This window comes from Rana temporaria, chromosome 5, assembly GCF_905171775.1.
Source record: "Rana temporaria chromosome 5, aRanTem1.1, whole genome shotgun sequence".
NCBI lineage: Eukaryota > Metazoa > Chordata > Amphibia > Anura > Ranidae > Rana > Rana temporaria.
In genome coordinates, this window is record NC_053493.1 from 409297619 (window position 1) to 409325275 (window position 27657).

General features: G+C 47.6%; 1 protein-coding gene and 1 pseudogene across 1 annotated transcript in view; one reads left to right on the top strand and one right to left on the bottom strand.

The window, feature by feature from the left end:
- TRAPPC9 (trafficking protein particle complex subunit 9) overlaps positions 1–27657 on the bottom strand; it is an 806634-nt gene that overhangs the window by 202904 nt on the left and 576073 nt on the right. The window lies entirely within an intron of this gene.
- On the top strand, positions 24087–24169 carry LOC120942221 (annotated as a pseudogene).

Consider the following 27657-nt stretch of genomic DNA (forward strand, 5'->3'; position numbering starts at 1 on the left):
ACCTGAGTGTACTGCGCTCGGTATACGTCTGCGGAGGCTTCAAACTGAGCGCAGGAAGCGGGAATTCGACATGAAGACAGCGCGGGAGGACACCACCGAGGCCGCAGACGGACGCCGGACCGGACGAGGCCGCCGGGCAAGACAACAAAACTGTAAGGCCTCGTACAGACGAGGGGTTATCCGCTGTAAACGGTCCGCGGTCACGTGTCGCGATGACGCGGCGACGTGCGCGACGCTGGAAGGTAAATACTTCCACGCATGCGTCGAATCATTACAACGCATGCGAGGGATGGGAGCGGACGGACTGATCCGGTGAGTCTGTACAGACGACTGGATCAGTGCGACGGACTGGATTCCAGCGGATAGATTTCTTAGCATGCTACAAAATTGTTATCCGCTGGGAATCCATCGACTGGATTTTTATCCGCCTAAAATTGTCCGCTCGGGCCTACACACGACCGGATCTATCCGCTGGAACTGATCCACGGATAAATCCCAGCGGATAGATCCGGTCGTGTGTATGGGGCCTAAGTAGTAAAATGTAATACATTTTTTTGTACAGGAAAAACGGTTCAAAATTAAGGGTGCGGGCTATACCCCGATAAATACGGTAATATATGCGTTTCCCCAATACTCCAATGGATAGTTAAGGAAGGAAAGACGGAAAAACGGAAAAGGGAAGGAATAAATCATCATTCGTTTTCCTCAGAATACTTTTTCGTCCGAATTTCCAGTATTTTCGTTATCATTTTAACAAACGAAAACGAATGTGCAGAATTCGCAATCCGAAAGATCCGACATAAGAAAACGTTTTATTTTCATGTTCGTTGCTACAACAGTTCGATATAGATAGGAGATTCGACATGACGGTGACAATAGCGATCTGTGTCTATCGAACCTGTGGTCGAATGTGCCTAACCTAACTCTATTAGTCCAAGATTATTCTACATAGAGAGAAAAGATTCGACATTATAGAGACAGTGTTGGGGGTAGACCAATTCGACATGAACGACGAAGATTCGACGAAGCAGCGAAAAACATACAAACGTTGAATCTGTCATTGAAGGCTTATGGTGTCTGTCGAAAGTTCTAAGAAGATTCGACAAGCAGCTAAACTGTACAACGCCGCCATTGTACATTTCCGGTCAAATGTTCTGCCCATAGGCTATAGAAAAATTTGAATGTTGGTTGACTAGAAAAAATTATTTATAAGTATAATTATTACTAGTCATACAACATTAGAATTCTACTATAGCTTATAGGCGGAACATTCGACCAGAAATGTACGATCGCGGCGTTTAGCTGCTCCGTCGAATCTTCTTAGAACATCCGACAGACACCCTAAGCCTTCAATGACAGATTCGACCTACATTCATTCCGATTTTCGGAAGATTGTATTTTTTGCAATACGAAATAAATAAAAACAAATTTCGGGAGTAACTAAATAAATACATTTTTCGGACAAAAACGAAATTCCGAAACAAAATATTTCAGTGTGCACATGTCTAGGAATAAAAAGAAAGGATATTTTTACATTGGTCCAGCTTGGATCGGAGGAATTATTAGGTAGATTCGATTCAGGTACATTGGTGCAAACTTGCGGCGGCGTAGCTTAGCCTGTTTAGGCTACGCCGCCGTAAGTTAGCTAGGCAAGTACATGGTTCTCAATGTACTTGCCTGCTAATATACGGCGGCGTAGCCTAAAGCGGGCGGGCGTAAGGGCGCCAAATTCAAATGTGTGGAAGGGGGGCGTGTTTAATGTTAATCAGGCTTGACCTTACGTTTTTTAGTTACTGCGCAAGCGCCGGGCGCCTACATCTCCCAGTGTGCATTGCGGCTAAGTACGCCACACGGGCCTATTGACTTTGACGTGGACGTAAACGACGTAAATCGCTATTCGCGGACGACTTACGCAAACGACGTAAAAATTTCGAATCTCGCGGCGGGAACGGCAGCCATACTTTAACATTGCTATTCCACCTAATAGATGGAATAATTTTAGGCCTGATAATGCCTTACGGAAACGGCGTAAATCTACTGCGGCGGCCGGGCGTACATTCGTGAATCGGCGTATCAACTCATTTACATATTCTACGCCGACTGCAATGGAAGCGCCACCTAGCGGCCATCCAAAATATTGCAATCTAAGATAGGACGGCGCAAGCCGTCCTATCTTAGATATGTTTAAGCGTTTCTCTGTTTGAGCATACGCTTAAACATAGGTCGGCGTAGATTCTGAGTTAGGTCGGCTTATCTACTGATAAGCCGGCCTAACTCTTTCTGAATCTACCTATATGTATATACCCATAACTGTGGGATCCCTTCAGAAACTTTAAATCTCTGTAGTAGATACCACGACTCCAATGATCCCAACTAGCTTCTACTGCTACCAGCTAAGCTTGGTGTCCTGTGTAGCCGCTCGGCAAAGGACACTAAGATAGCTAGTAAACACAGGAGGTCGGCTGATGGGCAAGGGTCAAAACAAAAAGAGACGGCTGCACCATGGTGACACCAGGGGACACCAACACACAATCTCAAAGACGCGTTCCACATAGTACATTTGTGTTTAATCATTTGGTAATGATTAATAAACGACATTTGAAACCACCAATGTGCAGCCATCTCTTTTTGTTTTGATATTATGCACAGAGACGGGCCGGGGCTGGCACTCGTTGGGAGGTTCCATCAGGCATACTTACTTCACCTGGAGCAAGGAGTTATTTTTTCATTTTGGAGGGCAAGGGTGCCATTCAGAGATTGCTTTGCATTTTCTCAATGAATGCAAAGGATTCTCTGATTGCAAGAGATAGAGAGGTTGGGTGGCGACGGCACACTCTCCACTACAACCAGAGAATGCAAAACATTCTCTAAATAGCGCCCACGCCCAGCATCCGACCTCCTATGTTCCCAATGTACCAAGCAAAGAACTCAGAAGCTAGTGGAGGGTACTGGATTAGGGGTGTCTGCTACAGTTATTTCTTCTTTCTTCTAGAGATCCTACAGGTAAGGTACACTATATTGTCAAAAGTATTGGGACGCCTGCCTTTACATGCACATGAACTTCAATGGCATCCCAGTCTTAGTCTGGAGGGTTCAATAATGAGTTGCCCCACCCTTTAAAGCTATAACATCTTCAACTCTTCTGGGAAGGCTGTCCACAAGGTTTAGGAGTGTGTCTATGGGAATGTTTGACCATTCTTCCAGAAGCGCATTTGTGAGGTCAAAATCAAGTTCCTCCACCCCAAACTCCCTCATCCATGTCTTTATGAACCTTGCTTTGTACACTGGTGCACAGTCATGTTGGAACAGGAAGGGGCCGTCCCCAAACTGTTCCCACAAAGTTGGGAGCATGAAATTGTCCAAAATATCTTGGTATGCTGACACCTTAAGAGTGCTCTTCACTGGAACTAAGGGCCAGATTCACAGAACAGATACGTCGTTTCTCCTGATACACCGTCGTATCTCTTGTTCTATCTATGCGGCTGATTCATAGAATCAGTTCCGCATAGATAGCCCTTAGATCCGACAGGTGTAATTGACTTACACCATCGGATCTTAGGATGCAGTACCGCGGCCGCCGCTGGGTGGAGTTTGCGTCGTATTCCAGCGTCGGGTATGCAAATTAGCAGTTACGGCGATCCACGAAGGTTTTTCCTGTCGTTACGTCGGCGCAAGTCTTAGTTTCCCGTCGCAAAGTTAGGGGTGCTATTAACATGGTGTAAAATTACTCCACCATGTTAAAGTATGCCCGTCGTTCCCGCGTCGCTTTTGAATTTTTTTTTTCCGGCGTAAGTACGTTATGCACGTCGCGATTCACAAACACGTCGGGCCGCCGTAAGTTCGCTCAAAGCACGTTGGGAAAATTGCGAACGGAGCATGCGCAGTACGTCTGGCGCGGGAGCGCGCCTAATTTAAATATAGAAAGTGAAAAAATGCGCATACCAAAAAAACAGGTTCTAGAACAGCAGCAAACTCAAAAATGTTATACAACATGAAAACGGATAATAATGAATGGGAGTTGCGCTAAAAAAAGGAATATATGGGTGACCATATGAAAAACAAAAATAAGAAAGTTGTGCTAGAGACACCTCTTAATGATGACCCCAAGGTCAACTGAATACAAAGTCCCAATATGTGTACACATGTAACAAGGGTGAAACAAATGTGTATTAATCCAAAAAGAATAAATGAGTTCAATTCTGTGGATAATGCTGGATCAATTCTTGTGGATAATGCTGGATCTGTATCCGGGTAAACACATTCAAGCTGACCCTTACCAGAAGTATAGATCCCAAGGATCAAAATAAGCCATCCACGATGTAACCAATGAAAGATCCAATCTAGATTGGTGCAGAAACTCCAACTTCAAAGGACTCGACCCAGTAAAAAAAAAAACAAAGAAAACAATAGTGCAAAAACGTATGGTGAACAGACACTCTGGCTAACTCCCAGTGACTAATATTAACAGACACTGTGAAGGGAAGAGGGAGCACCACCACCAGAGAGAACACACTGACCCTTACCGGAACTAGGCGACCCTCTAGGGATCAATATTGCATAGTAGTGTGTTAACGGTAATCAGCGGAGAAGCGTTCTCAAAAGGTCCTTACACAGCAGGGAGAAGACACTCAGAGGATGCGGGCTTGCACCGGACGTGTTTACGATACACCGCAGCAAGTTTACAGGTAAGTGCTTTGTGGATCGGGCACTTACACTGAAAACTTGCGGCGGTGTAACGTAAAAACGGGTTACGTTACACGGCCGCAATTCTACGTGAATCTGGCCCTTAGGGGCCAAACCCAACCACTGAAAAACAACCCCAAACCATAATCCCCCCTCCACCAAATGATTTGGCGGTACGGCCCAATATTTTTGGCAATATAGTGTGGATGAGCGAGTTTGGAGTGGAGGAACTTGACTGATCTGCACAGAGTCCTGATCTCAACCCAATCTCAACACCTTTGGGATTAATTAGAGCGGAGACTGTGAGCCAGGTCTTCTCGTCCAACATCAGTGCCTGACCTCACAAATGCGCTTCTGGAAGAATGGTCAAACATTCCCATAGACACACTCCTAAACCCTGTGGAGGGCCTTCCCAGAAGAGTTGAAGCTGTTATAGGTGCCAAGGGTGGGCCAACTCAATATTGAACCCTACGGACTAAGACTGGGATGCCATTAAAGTTCATATGTGTGTAAAGGCAGGCGTCCCAATACTTCCATACCTGGAATTCCTCTACATAAAGCCTTCACAAGTTATCCTACATCAGGGCTCGACAAATCCCGGGCGCCAGGTCGCCATGGCGACTAGAAATAGGGTCCTGGCGACTTGGCTTGGAAGGGGGGGCAAAAAATGTATTTTTTTTGGAGCTGGCGCCATCTGGTGGTGAGCCGTTGGTATTAGAAGTTATTACCACCAGATGTGTGAGCTGGCGCCATCTGGTGGTGGCCGTTGGTATTACAAGTTAAGCATTACAAGTTAAACAGCAATTCTAATGTAATTTTTCACTATTTTCACTGCCATCTTCTTCCCTCTAATTAGAACCCCCAAACATTATATATATTTTTTATCCTAACACCATAGAGAATAAAATGGCGACCATTGCAATACTTTCTGTCACGCCGTATTTGCGCAGCGGTCTTACAAGCGCACTTTTTTGGGGAAAAAATTACACTTTTTTTAATTAAAAAATAAGACAACAGTAAAGTTATCCTATCCAATTTTTTTTTAATATTATGAAAGATAATGTTACGCCAAGTAAATTGATACCCAACATGTCACGCTTCAAAATTACGTCCACTCGTGGAATGGCGACAAACTTTTACCCTTTAAAATCTCCATAGGCGTTGTTTAAAAAATTCTACAGGTTGCATGTTTTGAGTTACAGAGGAGGTCTAGGGCTAGAATTATTGCTCTCGCTCTACCAATCGCGGCGATACCTCACATGTGTCGTTTGAACACCGTTTACATATGCGGGCGCTGCTCACGTATGTGTTTGCTTCTGCGCGCAAGCTCGTCGGGACTGGGTGCGTTTTCTGGCTCCTTACTTTTTTAGCTGGCTCCTAGATTCCAAGCAAATTTGTCAACCCCTGGCCTACATGACTATTGAATGAACATTAAAAGTTATGCAAAAACTCATCTGGGTCTCTTTAATGAACTATACGAAGAAAATATCAAAGTAATTTATAATTCTGCTGGATGCCTGCAGTGACAGATCCACAAGTGCCAGATCAGCAGCTCTTTAGTAATTGACAAATATTTATCTGTCGTCTCACACGTAGTTTCAGATCCTGCCAAGGCGGAGGTCTTGGAGGAAAGTAGAGTCTGAGAACATAGCTGGCGCTCCAGCAAGGCTTGCCATAATCGGCATGCACGACCCATTCATCAAATGCATCCACCTTGGCGATCCAAGGGAAGACACAAGAAGCACGCTTCAGAGGGCGCAGTGACAAACGCAGAGCAAGCTGGCCGCATGGCCCGTTTTAGAAACTGTGTTATTTTGGGACATGGCACGGAGCTGTTGGCGGAACAGATTATGCCTCGGAGAGACAGAAGAGAGATGAAAGAGTCAGGACAGGCTGACGCAGACGCTCAGGAAACTGCACGCTACGGCCGATGGTCAGAAGGGCTCAAGGACTGGGCACAGCTGTATACATGGAGGAAAAGGGCTACATTAACACAAAGGGCTGAAATCACTGGTAGATTACCATCTCTGTGCATGAAAGCAAATCCATTACATGTAAATGTAGATTAATGTTGTAGACTAGACTGAAACAAGGTAGAGACACCTTTTCTTCCAGATTGGTATGGACTCCAGAGAGAGATATCATTTTGCCCCCCCCCCCCCCCTGTACAAATCATTAGTAAGACCTCATCTGGAATATGCAGTTCAGTTTTGGGCCCCAGTTCTCAAAAAGGATATCCGGGAACTGGAGAAAGTGCAGAGAAGGGCAACCAAACTGATAAGAGGCATGGAGGAGCTCAGCTATGAGGAAAGACTAGAGGAACTGAAAGGGATTGTAAGAGTCCATTCACACGGGGCAACACGACTTCCAGCACGACTTTGGGAGGCAACTTGGACAGACTTGAGTATGAATCATCAGGCAACTTACAAGGCAACTTCAAGTCGCCTCCAGGACAGGAGGCTTTCCAGTGGCCAATCAAACAACAATCAGCTCTGTGGGAGGGAGGGGCTTGCCTGAGAAATGTATGTTATTTTCCTGTATTGTTGCTTCAGTTAAGACAGTGATCCAACTTCCATTGAAATCAATGGGTACAAGTTGCCTAAAAGTCGGATTAACCACTTGAGACCCGCGCTATTGACAAAAGACGTCAACAGCGCGGCTCTCAAGTGCCAAGTGGATGTCTTGGGACGTCTTTTAAAGTGCATTACCCGCGCGCGCCTCTGGGGGGCGCGCAGCGGGTAAACACTGTGCCGGCGCATCGCTAAAGAGCCGATGCGTGTACCTGGCAGCCGCAGTACACGCGATCGTCGGGAACACAGCAGGGACGTGGAGCTCTGTGTGTGTAAACACAGAGCTCCACGTGCTGTCAGAGGAGAGGAGACCGATCTGTGTCCCTTGTACATAGGGACACAGCATCGGTCACCTCCCCCAGTCACCCCCCTCCCCCCACACAGTTAGAACACACCCAGGATACACATTTAACCCCTTCCTCACCCCCTAGTGTTAACCCCTTCCCTGCCAGTCACATTTATACAGTAATTAGTGCATTTTTATAGCACTGATCGCTGTATAAATGTGAATGGTCCCAAATTTGTGTCAAAAGTGTCCGATACGTCCGCCGCAATATCGCAGTCCCAATAAAAATCGCAGATCGCCGCCATTACTAGTAAAAAAAAAAATCATAATTCTGTTCCCCATTTTGTAGGCGCTATAACTTTTGCGCAAACCAGTCGCTTATTGCGATTTTTTTTTTTTTTTTTTACAAAAATACGTAGAAAAATACGTATCGGCCTTAACTATGAAAAAAAATAGTTTTTTTAAAAAAAAAATTGGGATATTTATTATAGCAACAAGTAAAACAAATATATATATTTTTTAAAACTGTCGCTCTATTTTTGTTTATAGCGCAAAAAATAAAAACCGCAGAGGTGATCAAATACCACCAAAATAAAGCTCTATTTGTGGGGAAAAAAGGATGTCAACTTTGTTTGGGAGCCACGTCGCACGACCGCGCAAATTTTAGTTAAAGCGACGCAGTGCCGGAAGCTGAAATTTCGCCTGGGCACGAAGCGGGTTTATGTGCCCAGTAAGCAAGTGGTTAAAGTAGTACAGGAACCTTTTCTGAAGTCAGAGCGACTTCAGTAGTGTACATTAAGACGGCTCCATTCACTTCCATTCATTTTCTCGACCGCGTGACTTGGGGCAACTTGAAGTCGGATCCCAGGTCGCCGCAGTGTGAACCGGCTCTTAAGGTAAATTTTTTTTTTTTTTTAAATAACAAACAAATCATACTTGCCTCCACTGTGCAGCTCGTTTTGCACAGAGTGTCCCCGAACCTGGTCTTCTGGGGTCCCTCGGTGGCTGTCTCGGCTCCTCCCCGCAAGAACTCACCACTTTCACGCGAGCGAGCATGGTGGTTAGTTCTTACAGGCGCACTCCCGTGATACAGCCGGCGGCTATAGCTGCTCACTGTATCGCTTGGCCCCGCCCCCCGGCGCAACGCATCATTGGATGTGATTGACAGCAGCGAGAGCCAATGGCTGCGCTGCTTTCAATCAACCAATGAATGAGCCGAGAAGCCTGGACAAGAAGCCACGGCGCGGAACTTTCGAGGGGTCAGGTAAGTAAACGGTGGGGCTGGGGGGGCCGCTAATCCTCAGATGTTTATTCACCTTATGAATGAATGAATGACTTGTATAGCGCTACACATGCGAACTGAATCGCCTCTGGGCGCTTTTCCAGCCAGTGTCTGCTTGGCTGATGCGGTCATTTTACCCCGTATGATCTTGACGCGCTGGGGACACACAGTCATACACACAGATATACATATATATCACCTTAATGCATAGAATGCATGTACCTTTACAACCCCTTGAATTTATTCTCTCTTGAGAAGAGGAGAATAAGGGGGGATATGATCAACATGTACAAATACAGTGATGAAAATAAGTATTTGAACACCCTGCTATTTTGCAAGTTCTCCCACTTGGAAATCATGGAGGGGTCTGAAATTGTTATCGTAGGTGCATGACCACTGTGAGAGACATAATTAAAAAAAAAAAATCCAGAAATCACAATGTATGATTTTTTTAACTATTTATTTGTATGATACAGCTGCAAATAAGTATTTGAACACCTGAGAAAAACAATGTTAATATTTGGTACAGTAGCCTTTGTTTGCAATTACAGAGGTCAAACGTTTCTTGTAGTTTTTCACCAGGTTTGCACACACTGGAGGAGGGATTTTGGCCCACTCCTCCACACAGATCTTCTCTAGATCAGTCAGGTTTCTGGGCTGTCGCTGAGAAACATGGAGTTTGAGCTCCCTCCAAAGATTCTCTATTGGGTTTAGGTCTGGAGACTGGCTAGGCCACGCCAGAACCTTGATATGCTTCTTACAGAGCCACTCCTTGGTTATCCTGGCTGTGTGCTTCGGGTCATTGTCATGTTGGAAGACCCATCCTCGACCCATCTTCAAAGCTCTAACTGAGGGAAGGAGGTTGTTGCCCAAAATCTCGCAATACATGGCCCCGGTCATCCTCTCCTTAATACAGTGCAGTCGCCCTGTTCCATGTGCAGAAAAACACCCCCAAAGCATGATGCTACCACCCCCATGCTTCACAGTAGGGATGGTGTTCTTGGGATGGTACTCATCATTCTTCTTCCTCCAGTGGAATTATGACCAAAAAGTTCTATTTTGGTCTCATCTGACCACATGACTTTCTCCCATGACTCCTCTGGATCATCCAAATGGTCATTGGCAAACTTAAGACGGGCCTTGACATGTGCTGGTTTAAGCAGGGGAACCTTCCGTGCCATGCATGATTTCAAACCATGACGTCTTAGTGTATTACCAACAGTAACCTTGGAAACGGTGGTCCCAGCTCTTTTCAGGTCATTGACCAGCTCCTCCCGTGTAGTCCTGGACTGATTTCTCACCTTTCTTAGGATCATTGAGACCCCACGAGGTGAGATTTTGCATGGAGCCCCAGTCCGAGGGAGATTGACAGTCATGTTTAGCTTCTTCCATTTTCTAATGATTGCTCCAACAGTGGACCTTTTTTCACCAAGCTGCTTGGCAATTTCCCCGTAGCCCTTTCCAGCCTTGTGGAGGTGTACAATTTTGTCTCTAGTGTCTTTGGACAGCTCTTTGGTCTTGGCCATGTTAGTAGTTGGTTCTTACTGATTGTATGGGGTGGACAGGTGTCTTTATGCAGCTAATGACCTCAAACAGGTGCATCTAATTTAGGATAATAAATGGAGTGGAGGTGGACATTTTACAGGCAGACTAACAGGTCTTTGAGGGTCAGAATTCTAGCTGATAGACAGGTGTTCAAATACTTATTTGCAGCTGTATCATACAAATAAATAGTTAACAAATCATAAATTGTGATTTCTGGATTTTTTTTTTTTGGATTATGTCTCTCACAGTGGACATGCACCTACGATGACAATTTCAGACCCCTCCATGATTTCCAAGTGGGAGAACTTGCAAATTAGCAGGGTGTTCAAATACTTATTTTCCTCACTGTATATAAGGGGTCCATATAGTGAACTTGGTGTTGAGTTATTCACTTTACGGTCATCACTGAGGACAAGGGGGCACACTTTACGTCTAGAGGAAAAGAGATTTCATCTCCAAATACGGAAAGGTTTCTTCACAGTAAGAGCTGTGAAAATGTGGAACAGACTCCCTCCAGAGGTGGTTCTGGCCAGATCAGTAGATAAGAAAGGTCTGGATACTTTCCTAGATGTACAGAATATAATTGAGTACTGACATTTATAGGTAAAGTTGATCTGGGGAAAATCTGATTGCCTCTCTTTTTTCCTGCTGTAGCAAATTGGATCATGCTCTGCTGTTTTTTTTGCCTTCCTCTGGATCAACTGTGGGTATAGAATTGGGTATATGGGATTGTACGATATTTTTTATTTATTTATGGTTGAACTAGATAGACGTGTGTCTTTTTTCAACCTGACTAACTATGTAACTATGTATGGTGTGATCGGGGCACAAAGATAACAGCTGAACCCTTGTGTCGATCAATGCACCCTAGTGTGATCAAGCCCTTGAAGTTGGCGTCCATTTGTGCACATGGCGCTATCGGTGAGTCCAGGCACCACGCCATTAATCACCAATAACACTGGGAAATTCTGTAAAAACAAACCGATGCTGCCGCCCGTCTCCCTGAGAAGGAGCGATGGTTTTGATCGATGGCCACAGACCGTGATAGTAGCTCACGTCACCATCAACCCGGTGTCAGGTGCACAGGCAGTGCAGTGGGGGGCACGGCACCCACACCTGGAGCGGATCACCTTGGCATGACTGCACGGCCCTCCGATGAGCGCACCCTTCCTGAAGCAAAGCCCTCACCCCCCCCCCCGGCACACAGATGCAGAGGATAGAACAGATGAGGGCTCGGCAATCAGATTACTGGCCAGACAAATGTTCCTGTTAGCTGCCTAAACAGAATTAATCAATCGTTGGCGGTAGGATCGCTTGAAGGCGAATTTGGTTACTATTTTGCCCCCTAGCAACCAATTATCTGCAAACAATTGTTTTGTCCTGATAATAATTGTTCCAGCAGATCTATATTCCAATGTAACATAAATCTGTGTTAGCGCTCTTGCTGGGGATGGACAAATGAAGAGTAATAGGCAACAGCAATACCTGTCCAAGGCATCTGGTCATGTGATCTGGGTTAAAGAGACACTGTTTATTTTCCCATGCGGGGATAGTGGCAGCATCTCTGCAAAAAGCCTGTGTCCCCCCCCCCCCCACCATATGGCAGTCGGTGACAGTAACAGGAGCTGCTGGCTATGGGGGGAGCATGTGACCCAGGCCCAAGCACGTGACGTCACCATCCCCCAGGTCAATGATGGAGGAAATGGAGGAAGGAACGGCAAGGGAGCCCAGACAAGCGATGTATAAGGGGGTCAACAGGACCCCTTTGCAAGGCCACTGTCTATTTGCCCCCCCCCCCCCTGTGTTTTGCTTTAAAGGGGTTGTAATGGTTCGTGTTTTTTCACCTTAAAGCGGAGTTCCACCCAAAAGTGGAACTTCCACTTAATCCACTCCTTGCCCCCTTACATGCCACATTTGGGGGGGGGGGGGAAGTGGAGGCTTCAGGAGGAGTGGGACATCCTGTTCCACTTCCTCGTTTCGCCCAGGGGCCGCTAAGGCGATACGTCACATCGCCTTTTGGCGGCCCCTCCCTGTAGGCGATCGCCTGGGACACGTGACAGGTCCCAGGCGATCGCCTGTCCAATCCGATAGCGCAGCGCCGTTCGCGCATGTGCAGTCAGTGCCCGGTCGTGAAGCCGAAAGCTGTCATGGCCTGGTGCCCACAGTAACAATGAGGACGCCGGCCGGAGAGGGGGGGGAGAGGAACGGAGCTCCGGCCGGCGTGTCGCTGGACCGTGGAGCAGGTGAGTGCATGTTTATTAAAAGCCAGCAGCTACACTTTTTGTAGCTGCTGACTTTAATAAACATTAAAAACGCATGGAACTCCCCTTTAATGCATCCTATGCATTAAGGTGAAAAGACACCTCGCTGTTTTGGGCCCCCTCAGCCCCCCCCCCCCCCGTTACCTGAGCCAGTTCATCTGCTGTGTGCCTCCCCCTGCATCCTCTTCTCCACTGAGTCTGGCCGTTGATTGGATAGATTGATAGCAGCACAGCCATTGGCTCCCGCTGCTGTCAAACACGTCCAATGACGTGGCCGCCGGGGGGCGGCGATACTGAGACATACACTTGACATCTACGAACGCCAACTGTATGACACGGGAGCGCGCCCGCCAACTAATGATTGATCGTCGGGACCCACTGATATGCTGGGGACACTGATAATGGGAAACTCTGCTGGGGACACTGATAATGGGAAACTCTGCTGGGGACACTGATAATGGGGAAAACTCTGCTGGGGACACTGATAATGGGAAAACTCTGCTGGGGACACTGATAATGGGAAAACTCTGCTGGGGACACTGATAATGGGGGGAAACTCTGCTGGGGACACTGATAATGGGGGGAAACTCTGCTGGGGACACTGATAATGGGAACATCTATGCTGGGGACACTGATATTGGGCACAACTATGCTGGGGACATTGATAATGGGGAAAACTTTACTGAGGACACTGATAATGGGGGGGGGGGGACTTTGCTGGGGACACTCTGCTGGTGACACTGATGATGAGAAAACTCTGCTGGGGACACTGATGATGGGAAAACTATGCTGGGGACACTGATGATGGGAAAACTATGCTGGGGACAACTATGCTGGGGACACTGATGATGGGGAGACTCTGCTGGGGACACTGATGGGGAGACTCTGCTGGGGACACTGATGATGGGGAGACTCTGCTGGGGACACTGATGGGGAGACTCTGCTGGGGACACTGATGATGGGGAGACTCTGCTGAGGACACTGATAATGGGGGAAACTCTGCTGGGGACACTGATAAATCTGGACATCTGTGTTGGGGACATTGATAATGGGGAAAACTTTACTGAGAACACTGATAATGGGGGGGGACTCTGCTGGGGACACTGATAATGGGGGGACACACTGAAAATGAGGGGAAACTCTGCTGGGGACACTGATGATGGGGAGACTCTGCTGGGGACACTGATGATGGGGAGACTCTGCTGGGGACACTGATGATGGGGAGACTCTGCTGGGGACACTGATATAATGGGGGAGACTCTGATGGAAGACACAGATATGGGGGACACTGATATTGGAAAGACTCTGATGGGGACACTGATAATGGGGGAAACTCTGCTGGGGACACTGATAATCAGGACATCTATGCTGGGGACATTGATAATGGGGAAAACTTTACTGAGGACACTGATAATGGGGGGGGGGGGAACTCTGCTGGGGACACTAATAATGGGGAAAAATATGCTGGGGACACTGATGATGGGAAAACTATGCTGGGGACACTGATGATGGGAAAACTATGCTGGGGACACGGATGATGGGAAAACTATGCTGGGGACACAGGCCCCCGAATACTTGTAAAATCCACAATGTGGCCCTCATGTTGAAAAGTTTGGAGACCCCCCAGTTCTATGGACACTGCACTGAAGAGACATGTGCTGTACAGAAACGATCATTTGTGGGACCTGACATTGAAGATAGAAGGACTTCTGATCACAAAGCTGCACTTCCCCTTTAAGAGAAGAAAGTCACATAGAAGAATAAAAAGGAGAAGCTCCGGATCCTACGCGGTTGTGTTGTCCGACGTTGACTTGAGGGACAGATCATCACCCCGAACCTCTCTGATGTCACCAGTGCCTGACATGGAACAAGTGTGACAGGGCTGGGGCTATTTTGGGAAACCTTTTTTTTTTTTGCCCCTCTCCCCCCCCCCCCCGCTGGAAAGCGAGAGGCGACTTGTCTTTAAAAATTAATCCATCTGGAAGAGGAGAATGACTTCCTGAAGAGAGAGCCAGCAGGCATCATGCCGTAGCGAGCGGCTACTAATTATAGTTTTCTTCTTTTTTTTTTCCCCTGTTGTGTCATTAGATCGCGAGATTTGGATACTGCGGACAATGACAATTATTACCCTCCGAAGGGAGCAGAGATGTAAAAATAGATCTTTACAGTCCACTAGCTTCCGAGATCTTCCGGCAATTTCAGAAGAAGGTGGATAAAAAAAAATAAAAAATTCCGTTCCAGAAACAAAGACAGAAAATGGGAAAATTAGCCCTTCAAAGGGACGGAAATAGCTTCATACGCGCGTCACGAATGGAGATTATATATACGAGGCAATAAATGACTCTGTGTGCTGCCCGTAGATTAATAAAAATAAATAATTATATATATATATATATATATATATACACACACTATGTCACCAAAAGTATTGGGCCGCCTGCCTTTGCACGCACATGGGCCCGGATTCACAAAGGAGTTACGACGGCGTATCTTCAGATACTCCGAATGCGGGCCGTCGCAACTCGGCGCCTGATTCATAGAATCAGATACGCCTCACAGTTGCCTAGATACGAGCGGCGTAAGTCTCCTACGCCGTCGTATCTTAGGTTGCCTATTTACGCTGGTCGCTAGGTGGCGCTTCCGTAGATTTCCGCGTAGAATATGCAAATTAGCTAGATACGCCGAACGTACGTGCGCCCGGCGTATAAAGATACGTCGTTTACGTAAGACATACGCCGGCGTAAAGTTACCCCTCACAAAGCAGGGGTAAGTCATGTTAGGTATGGACGTCGGAAACGTACGAACAGCGTCGTATTTTACGTCGTTTGCGCAAGTCGTCCGCGAATGGGGCTGGGCGTAGGTTACGTTCACGTCGACTAAGCATTGAGCGGGCGCAATTTACTTTGAGAATTCGACGTGATACTGAGCATGCGCGCGCATGCGCCGTTCGTAAAAAGCGTCATTTACGTGGGGTCATGATTCGTTTACATAAAACACGCCCACCTCTTCCTCATTTGATTTAGGCGCGCTTACGCCAGCACATTTACGTTACGCCGCCCTACGTGAATCTGGGCCATGAACTTTAACCACTTTAGCCCCGGACCATTTACCTGGCCAAAGACCAGAGCACTTTTTGCGATTCGGCATTGCGTTGATTGATGACAATTGCGCGGTCGTGCGACGTGGCTCCCAAACAAAATTGACGTCCCTTTTTCCCCCACAAATAGAGCTTTCTTTTGGTGGTATTTGATCACCTCTGCGTCTTTTTCTTTTTGCGCTATAAACAAGCGACAATTTTGAAAAAAAAAAGCAATATTTTTGCTATAATAAATATCCCCCAAAAATATTTTTTTTCCTTAGTTTAGGCCGATACGTATTCTTCTACATATTTTTGGTAAAAAAAAAAAAAAACGTGTTTATTGATTGGTTTGCGCAAAATTTATAGCGTCTACAAAATAGGGGATAGTTTTATGGCATTTTTATTTACTAGAAATGAGGGCGATCAGCGATTTTTATCGTGACGGCGACATTATGGCGGACGCATTGGACACTTTTGACGCTATTTTGGGACCATTGTCATTGATACATTACTGTAAAAATTACACTGGCAGTGAAGGGGTTAACCAGTAGGGGGCGCTGAAGGGGTTATATGTGTGTCCTAGGGAGTGCTTCTAACTTTAGGAGGGATGGGCTATGTGTGACACGACACTGATCACCGCTCCCGATTACAAGGATCTGTGATCAGTGTCCTGTCACTAGGAAGAATCGGGAAATGCTTGTTTACGTCAGAATTTCCCCGTTCTTCCTCTCCGTGAGACGATCGCGGGATTGCCGGGCGGACACCGAGTCCGCAGGACCCGCGGTCGGACTCACGGAGCTTGCGGTGGGCGCGCCCACAATGCCGCATCTTAAAGGGAATGTACAGGTACGGTACAGGTACGTCCATCTGCCCAGCCGTGCCATTGTGCCGATGTATATAGTCGTGTGCTGGTCCTTAAGAGGTTGATAGTAATAGCCCACCCTTTGCAGCTATAACAGCTTCAACTCCTCAAATACATGTTTGAGTAGCAGGTGTTCACGTTTATCATATTTAGCGCTGCACTTTACCACTTTGTTTATTCAATATTGAGTTGGCCCGCCCTTTAGGCTGGGTTCACACTACTACACTACTTTCATCCTACTTTGCTCTGCTACATTGGTCCTACATTTATCCTACATTGGTCCTACATCCATCCTACTTTCATGAACAGGATACTACTTTGGTCCGACTTCAATGATATTCAATGGGCCTGAAGTAGGATCAATGTAGGACCAAAAGTAGTACAGGGAGCATTTTCAAAGTCGGACCGACTTGTGTAGGACACTGCAAGACGCTCTCATAGGGAAACATTGAACACAGAGCAAAGTAGGATCAAAGTAGTGTAGTAGTGTGAACCCAGCCTTAAAGCTATAACATCTTCAACTCTTCTGGGAAGTCTGCCCACAAGGTTTAGGAGTGTGTCTATGGGAATGTTTGACCATTCTTCCAGAAGCGCATTTGTGAGGTCAAATCAAGTTCCTCCACCCCAAACTTTCTCATCCATGTCTTTATGGACCTTGCTTTGTGCACTGGTACGCAGTCATGTTGGAACAGGAAGGGGCCGTCCCCAAAATACCCCCCCACAAAGTTGGGAGCATAAAATTGTCAGAAATGTCTTGATATGCCCACGCCTTAAGAGTTCCCTTCACTGGAATTAAGGGGCCCAACCCCTGAAATGTGGGGTGGAGGAACCCGAGTCCTGACCTCAACCTGATGGAACACATTGGGAATGAATTAGTGCCAGGGTCAAGTAAGGGTCAATTATATTTTGGGCAGGATTTTTTTTTTTTTTTAATTAGTATCAGTGTGTTTTAGGTAGGACAATAAAAAAAGCAAAAATGCATCTGGGCTGAACTACAGTGCAAACAATAACTACTATACACATATGTGGCAACGCTACGATTTTATTTTGGGTTATTTTTTTGGTAGGTTATGGTAGTAACAAGAAATATACAGCTAAATAAAAAAATAAAAACGATTTTATTTGGCCATTTAAAGTCAGTTTTCCTTTGATAATAATAATAATAATAATAATAATAATAATAATAATAATAATAATAAAAAAACGAAGATATCCATTACCATTTACTACCAAATAAAAGCCCAATACGTCCTAAATAAAATGTGGTACAATACAACTGGATGCACAAAGTAGTTGTGATGATATGTACGGTTTTACTAGCACATGTCAAAGTTGCAAAATTGTGCTTAATATTTGTTTTACCCTAAGGCTCCATTCACACCTAGGCGTTTTAACGTCTGAAGCCCGACGCTATTGCAGCCTAAAATACGCTGGAGGGGTAATTTAACATTGTTCTCTATGGAGATGGTTCACATCTCCACGCCGAACGCCGAAACGCCGTACGCCTGAAGCTCAAAACAAGTCCCTGACCCTTTTTTTCAGGTGGCTTTGGCGTTCGGCATAGCCGACAATGTGTAAATCACCCCTCCAGCGAAAACCGTCGCGTTTTGTCGCGGCAAATCACGCCGCAATTTGTCGCGGCAAATCGCGGTACAAAACGCTGCGCTAATGTGTGAATGCAGCCTTAAGTGTGAAGGGGTTTAGTAATGACAAAGTTATCGCCAGTGGCAGCCCATCCATTAGGGGTTCAGCCCCCCCCCCCCATCTATGTGTTCAGCCCCCTAATCTAAATGCAGGGGCGTCGGACGCATTAATTGCAATCAGGTTTTTTTTTTTTTAAGCATGTGATTAGAGCCAGATTCGCTAATAGGCTTCAAAAGAGGGTGGGCTCGGGGCGCAGAACACTGCGCCCTGATCCCACCCTGTTGTGTGACCATTCGCTATGGTCACACTGATTCTCCTCCCGGGCCAATCATAAAGTGGGTCTGAGACCCATTTTCTGTTTGGCCCAAAGGACAAGCTTTCCAATTGGCCTAGGAGGAGGAGGAAGGAGATGCATGGCGGAAGCCGCTGTGATGCAGAGGAGAGCGGGGAAGGGGAAGCCGCCACCCGTCGCCCGGGTGAAGCACTGCCCGCCCATAAATGCGGTAAATGCCGGTGATCCTAATGAACCGACCGACAGACAGACTGGGTCATCAATTTTTTTTTTACAACCAGCCGCCACTGGTTATCGCCCATATATAGGTAAGAGATGTAAAAACTGCTCTGGCCCATAGGGGGGTATGTGGGTGTGAGAGTTAAAGTGGTAAAAGCAGTTATTCTTGATTGGCCACCTTTAATGGATCTGGCCAATCAGCAGCTCTGCTCAGTCCCCCACTTTCTGTACCCCATTGCAGAGCCGGCCCCACGATTTGGCAATAGGAAGGTGCGGTAAACTGTGGGGTAGATTCAGGTAGCAATTGCGTCTGCGTAACCATAGTTACGCAGCGCAATTGCTTACTTGCGCCGGCGTTTCGAATGCTCCTGATTCAGGAACCTCGTTACGCCGACTGCAGCCTAAGATATGACTAGCATAAGGCTCTTTTGCCAGTAATATCGTAGGCTGCATTCTTACGATGACCGCTAGGGGGCGTTCCCGTAGTGGTCAGCGTATAGTATGCAAATTGCATACTAACGCCGATTCACAACCCTACGCGAGCCCTGCGTACGCAGTTTACGTTGTTTGCGTACGTCGGTTTTTGCGTAAGGCTGCCCCAGGGGCAGCCAATGCTACGTATACCCGTCGTTCCCGCGTCGCGTTTTTGAAAAATTACGTCGTTTGCGTAAGTGAATCGTGAATGGCGCTGGACGCCATTCACGTTCACTTTGAAGCAAATGACGTCCTTGCGACGTCATTTACCGCAATGCACGTCGGGAAAGTTTCCCGACGGAGCATGCGCACTACGCTCGGCGCGGGAACGCGCCTAATTGAAATGATCCCCGCCCCCTTCGGGATCATTTAAATTACGCGCCCTTACGCCGGGCAGTTTTCCGGAGCGCACACGCAATTTACGGAGCTACTGCTCCGTGAATCAAGCGTAGCGCAGGAAATTTACGGAGGCGCAGCGGCAAAACGGTGCGCTGCGCCTCCGTAAGAAATGGGCAAAGCTACCTGAATCTACCCCTGTGTTTTATGCCATTTCCTTACATCCCTTAATACAACGCCGGGCAAATTTTACATGAACCCGGCTTTTGATTTCTCAATAAAGGACGACTTGAAACCCGGCGATACTTTTTTTTTTTTATTTTGTTTCGCTTTCACAAGCCCTCAAATTCACTTCAACCTGGCGCCGCAAATTAGACTCTTTATACGGAAGGAAGCGCCCCGTTGCCAGGAACTTGTAAAGAACAACGGTGGACTGGCAGGATTATGTAAAACACAAGAGGGGGTTTGATATGAAAATCAGAGCCATTTTCTATTTTATCCTTCAAGGCGAGTAGCTTTCAGCGCCACTTCCCTGCCGCCCTCATTGCACTCGGAACTGAGCGTTCTAAGTGCCTGTGAAGTGCAGATAGGCTCACATCAATGTGCGTTCATCAATGAGTGTCACGCTGCGTCTGATCTGGGATCTTTATCGGTCCCGCACGTTTCGTCCTTTGTGAGAACAAGAGCGAATGTGCTGAGCCTAAAGAGGGAGCGAACGCACAAAGCCTCCCCCCCCCCCCCCAAAAAGGCTCTGCTGTGATCAAATAGACGAGACCATGTCACCAAAGTCACCTGGGAGGGTGCATGCAGAGTGCAGCTCATAGCAACCTCAGGGAGAGGAGCAAGGCATCCAGGAAAGGACATCTAATGATGTGGCACATGTCTGCAAAGCAATGCAGTTAAAGGGAAGCTCTACTCTTTTCTTATCCAGGTTTTTCGGTAGGTTTAATCAACCGGAGCGTATCTGTTAATTTAATTTCTTGGTCTCCCTCTCTGCAGTGTATTTCCAATATGTTCCTTTTCCAGCATCCACTAGGGGGCCTCAGACAACAGTTTATGCCGTCATCCAATAGGGGACCTCGGACATCAGTTTATGCTGCCATCCACTTGGGGCCTCTGACATCAGCTTATACTGCCATCCACTAGGGGGCCTCTGACAACAGTTTATACTGCCATCCACTAGGGGGCCTCGGACAACAATTTATGCTGTCATTCACTAGGGAGCCACTGACATCAGTTTATACTGCCATCCAATAGGGGGCCTCGGACAACAGTTTATGCTGTCATTCACTAGGGAGCCACTGACATCAGTTTATACTGCCATCCAATAGGGGGCCTCGGACAACAGTTTATACTGCCATCCACTAGGGGGACCCGGACAACAGTTTAAGCTGCCATCCACTAGGGGGCCACTGACATCAGTTTATACTGCCATCCACTAGGGGGCCTCTGACAACAATTTATACTGCCATCCACTAGGGGGCCTCGGACAACAGTTTATGCTGTCATCCACTTGGGGGCCTCTGACATCAGTATATACTGCCATCCACTAGGGGGCCTCTGACATCAGTATATACTGCCATCCACTAGGGGGCCTCAGACAACAGTTTAAGCTGCCATCCACTAGGGGGCCTCGGACATCAGTTTATGCTGTCATCCACTTGGGGGCCTCTGACAACAGTTTATGCCGTCATCCAATAGGGGACCTCGGACATCAGTTTATGCTGCCATCCACTTGGGGCCTCTGACATCAGCTTATACTGCCATCCACTAGGGGGCCTCTGACAACAGTTTATACTGCCATCCACTAGGGGGCCTCGGACAACAGTTTATGCTGTCATTCACTAGGGAGCCACTGACATCAGTTTATACTGCCATCCAATAGGGGGCCTCGGACAACAGTTTATGCTGTCATTCACTAGGGAGCCACTGACATCAGTTTATACTGCCATCCAATAGGGGGCCTCGGACAACAGTTTATACTGCCATCCACTAGGGGGACCCGGACAACAGTTTAAGCTGCCATCCACTAGGGGGCCACTGACATCAGTTTATACTGCCATCCACTAGGGGGCCTCTGACAACAATTTATACTGCCATCCACTAGGGGGCCTCGGACAACAGTTTATGCTGTCATCCACTTGGGGGCCTCTGACATCAGTATATACTGCCATCCACTAGGGGGCCTCTGACATCAGTATATACTGCCATCCACTAGGGGGCCTCAGACAACAGTTTAAGCTGCCATCCACTAGGGGGCCTCGGACATCAGTTTATGCTGTCATCCACTTGGGGGCCTCTGACAACAGTTTATACTGTTATCCACTAGGGGCAGTTTGACAACAGTTTATGCTGCCACCCACTAGGGAGCCTCTGGCAACAGTTTATGCTGTCATCCACTAGGGGGCCTCGTAAAACAGTTTATGCTGTCATCCACTAGGGAGCCTCTGGCAACAGTTTATGCTGTCATCCACTAGGGGGCCTCGTAAAACAGTTTATGCTGTCATCCACTAGGGGGCCTCGTAAAACAGTTTATGCTGCCAACTATTGTGTCAGGAAGATCCTGCCAGCAACAGGCGTTCCAGGCTCACTGGTGTGCAATTGCGAGAACGCGCGCGCACGCCTGTTGGCGCCAGGCGGGCTGTTAAAGCCTCTCTGCCACTTTCAACTTCGCTGTCTGCTCTACAGCATTCCGTCTGCCTTTGATCCGATGGCCGGGGATGTATTACTCAGACCCGGGTATTCACAAGTATAAGTCACAGATCACCTGTAAATACCCGGCTCTGAGTAATACATCCCCGGACATCCAATCGACTTCTGGATATCTGGAGCCCCCGCTTCTCAATTTCAGGCGGCAGCACCCCCCCTCCCCGTTTCTCTGCTCCAGGGGGCCGGGGCCCATGCCTTAAGCTGTGTAAGGGGCCCCAAAATTCCTGATGGCGGCCCTGCGCATACCTCCCAACACGCACGGATTCTGCGGGACTTTCCCGCACAGACAGCTTCTTCCTGCAGAAGGGTTAATTTTCCCGCACTGCAAGAGGAGGCAGCACGGAAGCAGGAGGAACCGGAGCGGTGTGTGGAGGACTGTGGCTGCTGAAGGGAAATAAGCTGACAGCCGGGCTAATGACAGTCTGTGGCCCCGGCTGTCGGCACAGATGAGAGGCACTCCCCCCGCCAGGAGGAACCAGAGTGGCGTGTGGATGTCTGCTGAAGGGAAGAAAGCAGACACATTCCGTGCACAGGTGAGAGGCACCCCCCCCCCCGCTCAATAACTTTAATGCGCACCCCTCCGCTCAACAACTTTAATGCGCACCCCCTCCCGCTCAACAACTTCAATTCGCCCCCAATTCTCGGCTCCAGGGGACCCCTTCAACACTCAAGCCCAGGGGCCCCCACCACCCTAAGTCCTGCCCTGGTGCCCAGTCTTGCCACACAGAGTTAATCCAGCGCTAAGCAATCCTCTTTTTATTGTTCAGTGAAATAAAACAGACTTCCAGATAAAGACCAAAGTCCTTGCTTGAGTGACAGGTTATTTACATATCTCGTGCACTAGCTTGCAGACATGCACAGCTCCTTGTCTATGTATATTCTGATGGCTGTTTACACTGAACTGTGGATCACCCCATATTTTGAAAACATTTAATCAAAACACAGGAAAGACAGCCAATCCTGGGAGAGCTGGACGGTAGAGGAGAGGAGGAGAGGCGAGGGGGATGTGAATTGTGCACTTTACAGAAGCTGTGCATGTCTGCAAGCTAGTCCACAAGATATGTAAATAACCTGTCACTCAAGCAAGGACTCTGGTCTTTATCTGGAAGTCTGTTTTATTTCACTCCACTTTAAGACAGAGATCCGACTTTGGAGGCGACTTCCATTGAAATCAATGTGTACAAGTTGCCTTGAAGTAGTACAGGAACCTTTTCTGAAGTCGGAGCGACTTTAGTAGTGTCCATTAAGACGGCTCTCATTCACTTCAATGTAATTTCTCATGTCGCGCGACTTGGGGGCGACACAAGTCGGATCCCAAGTCGCGGTAGTGTGAACGGGCACTTATTGCTTTTATTATTTGCATCACTTTTACCACATTTGGATATATGTTTATTTAGAAAGTTGGGCCGATCATATTTAGGTCGAACAGCAATTTTCACATTTATTTAATTCATTCACTTTAACTATTGATTCACTTTGGTAGCACGAAGGACTACACTTTATATAATCCACAGGAAAAAGCTAAAGGCTTGAAGAGATCACTGGAACTGGCAAACATCTCTCTGTTCATGAATCTACCACACGTATGAACAGGCAGGGTGTCCATGCAGAAAACCCCAGATGAAGCCACTGGTCTCCAATAAAAAAATATTGCTAAGTGCCTGAAGTTTGCCACAGAGCACCTTGGCAAACTGCAATGCTACTGGGAAAATGGCCAATCACAGCGCCGGAGCAGCGATATCCGGAAGTCACTCTGGGGGAGATGGGGGCGACCGAGGAGGTGATCGAGGACCACTGTGGGGGCTTCGATCTCAGGTAAGTAATTCATAATGAGCTAGTATGCTATCGCTTCTCAGCCTTTTGGCTAAGATCAAGTGTAGTATCTGTTCTTATCAGTTGCCAGGAGGTGGCGCTATGCTAACCGTCCCTAGTACACGGCGAGGTGGAAAGGGATGGCGGTGGCAGAAGCAGGACTTGCTGGCGTGGAGGTGAAAGCCTTCTGATCGGGACAGAGAAACATGCGGTCGAAGCTGAAGGGTCGGGTCCCTGGCCTTCTGGCCTGGATTTGATGCAGTTCCTAACCTGCCAGTTTCTCCAGAGGGAACGTCGACCTCACCCTACTGTTAAGGGGGGGTCTAATGAAGGCTTGTACTGATAAGGATTAAACCCCTGACTCAACTTCAGGGCAACCTAAACTGCCGTTGACCCAAATTATGAAAGCATACAGAGAGCTGAGGAACAAACTGCCTGCTTCTTTCGGTGTTCCAGCATCAGAGAGAAAGGCCGAACCCATTTATTGTCTTTTTAAAGACAACATGACATCATACTCATAAGCACAATTGATTGGTCAGTCCATATAAGGGTGGTTTCTTATTACACGCCCCTGTGGCGTCTGTTCTTGGCATACTGCACACGTTTCAAAAGTCTTTAATTAGCACACATGTCCTCGTGTCATACAGGGACCTTACACCCAAGCTCACAGGGGCTTCATTCTTCAGTCGATGGGGTGGGCCGGAAGGAGAGAGTTTAGGCGTGCAGTAGAAGCAACAGCTGTTTTCACTTCAAGCTGAGACATACTTGTAACCTTAAAACATTATAATCTGTCATAGCTTCTTTTAAGGATAATAACAGTATTGTAACATATACCCATACATACATATGTATTATATCTCTCTCTCTCTCTCTCTCTCTCTCTCTCTCTCTCTCTCTCTCTCTCTCTCTCTCTCTCTCTCTCTCTCTCTCTCTCTCTCTCTCTCTCTCTCTCTCTCTCTCTCTCTCTCTCTCTCTCTCTCTCTCTCTCTCTCTCTCTCTCTCTCTCTCTCTCTCTCTCTCTCTCTCTCTCTCTCTCTCTCTCTCTCTCTCTCTCTCTCTCTCTCTCTCTCTCTCTCTCTCTCTCTCTCTCTCTCTCTCTCTCTCTCTCTCTCTCTCTCTCTCTCTCTCTCTCTCTCTCTCTCTCTCTCTCTCTCTCTCTCTATATATATATATATATATATATATATATAGATCAAGAAATAAAAGAATATAATGAAAGAAAGGCAACATTTGAGTAGCTCAGGCGAAAAGTAACATAACACAAAAATATTCATTTTAGTAACTTCCATCACAGTACCTACCGAGTATAATTGGGTAGGGAGCGAAAGAGGCGAGGGGGGAGCTTGTTATCTCTCTCTCCCTGAGCTTCCGGAGCTCCCGTTCCTTCCTGGTAGGGAAGGGGGCTGTAACTGAGAAGAGAAGTACTGTGGCGGATAGCTCTGAATTGCAGGTGAGTATTGCAACAGTTGGGATGACAACACAGGAGCACAATTGGGGATCAGCGACACAGCATTGCCCTCATATAACAGGAAGTGACCTTCATTGCAGAATCGCCAGATTTTATGAAAATTTAAAACAATATTTAAAATTCAATAAATATGTTAAAACGTTTATGAGATTTTAGTGAATGGGTTTTCTTTGATCTACTTGAGCTCCATCGGCCAAAGCAACGACGCACGCAGATAGCCACGCTCCATCCTCTTTATTGTCCGGATTCCCCTCCGCCTTCCATGTGTCACTTTCCTCGCTCTGGGGTGACATGGCTCGGGGTGACCAGGACCTCGCCAGCTTTCAAAGGCAAACGTGACGCAAGTAGTTCCAGCGAGTGTATCTGCGGGCCGGTTCACGTGAGGTGGAGATCACTTTCGCCCACGTTCCACTCTGTTAATATTGTTTCCTTTGCGTGGTGTCATTTACAGAGAGATCCCAGAACACAGAGATGTGGACGGAGGTTTCCATGCAGCTAATCCGCTGCGACAAGCACCCCTGCCGGGGGCCATATCAAACACAGATGGATATCTTTGGAAGAACTTTGGGCAAAACAGCTAGACTCACAGTTTCAGTAGACACGGTTTGCTCTCTTTCCTGCTGAAAGATTTTGTAATTCTGTTCAGCCAGTTCTGAATTCCTGGTACTCCATCAGAGGGCATAGCCAAGCTGCTCCTGTTACCAGGGCCGATCCTAGGCAGGGTGCATTGCACCCAGGCGCCTGCAGAGGTGGGGGCGCCGAACATCTAACTGACTCGTTAACAGAAGCCCTCTCTGTGTCCATCACAGAGGCCCCTCTCCAGGTCCCAATAAAGTACGGTATTTATCGGCATATACCGCGCGCTGGTGTACAGCGCGCACCCCAAGCTGAGAAGGGAAGTTTAGGGAAAAAACTTACATTTTCGATGTCTTGCCCAGCGTCCATCGGCGGCCTTGTCCGGCGTCCATCTGCGGCCTTGCGTGGGGTCCGTCCAGCCTTTTAGGTGTCCGTCTGCTGTCTTGCCCGGCGTCCATCGGCGGTCTTGTCCGGCGTCTGTCTGCGGCCTTGCGCGGGGTCCGTCTGCGGCTTTGGAGGTGTCAATCCGCACCTTGCCCGGGGTTGCAGCGTTGTGTGTTTGAATTTGGCGCGCTGTGCAGAGCCGGATTTCCTGCGCTCTCGGCTCCTCTCGCGTGGCTGCAGGCGTGGCCGAGCCTAGCGGAGTGCGCAGTACACTCGGCTCGGACAATGTTGGAGACAGCGGGTATCGGCGTATATCGCGCATCCACGATTTTCCCCTGATTTTAAGGGGAAAAAAGTGTGCGGTATACGCCGATAAATACGGTACTCTGCTTCTCTTCTTATATTTTGTTTATTGTTTAAGCGTGAGTTCACCCAAAAAAAAAAAATTAACATTAGATTGATGCTCATTTGGTCAAGGGGAATCGGCTAGTTTTTAAAAAAAATGAAGCAGTACTTACCGTTTTAGAGAGCGATCTTCTCCGCTGCTTCCGGGTATGGTCTTCGGGACTGGGCATTCCTTCTTGATTAACAGTCTTCCGACAGGCTTCCGACGGTCGCATCTATCGCGTCACGAGTAGCCGAAAGAAGCCGAACGTCGGTGCGGCTCTATACGGCGCCTGCGCACCGACGTTCGGCTGCTTTCGGAAAATCGTGACGCGATGGATGCGACCGTCGGAAGCCTGTCGGAAAACTGTCAATCAAGAAGGAGCGACTAGTCCCGCAGCCCATACCCGGAAGCGGCGGAGAAGATGTATCTCTAAAACGGTAAGTATGGCTTCGGCCTCGTACACACCACCGGATCTATCCGCTGGAATTGATCCGCGGATCAGTTCCAGCGGATAAATCCGGTCGTCTGTACGGCCTAGCGGATATTTATCCACGGAGATTTGTCGGCCGGATCGATTTCAAGTGGATATAAATTTCTTAGCATGCTAAGAAATTTATCCGCTTGAATCGGGTCCAGCGGATTGATCCGGTGGACTGTACAGACTCACCGGATCAATCCGTCCGCTCCACTCCCTCGCATGCGTCGTAATGATTCGACGCATGCGTGGAAGTACTTACCTTCCAGCGTCGCGCACGTCGCCGCGTCATCATCGCGGCAACGGCGCGAC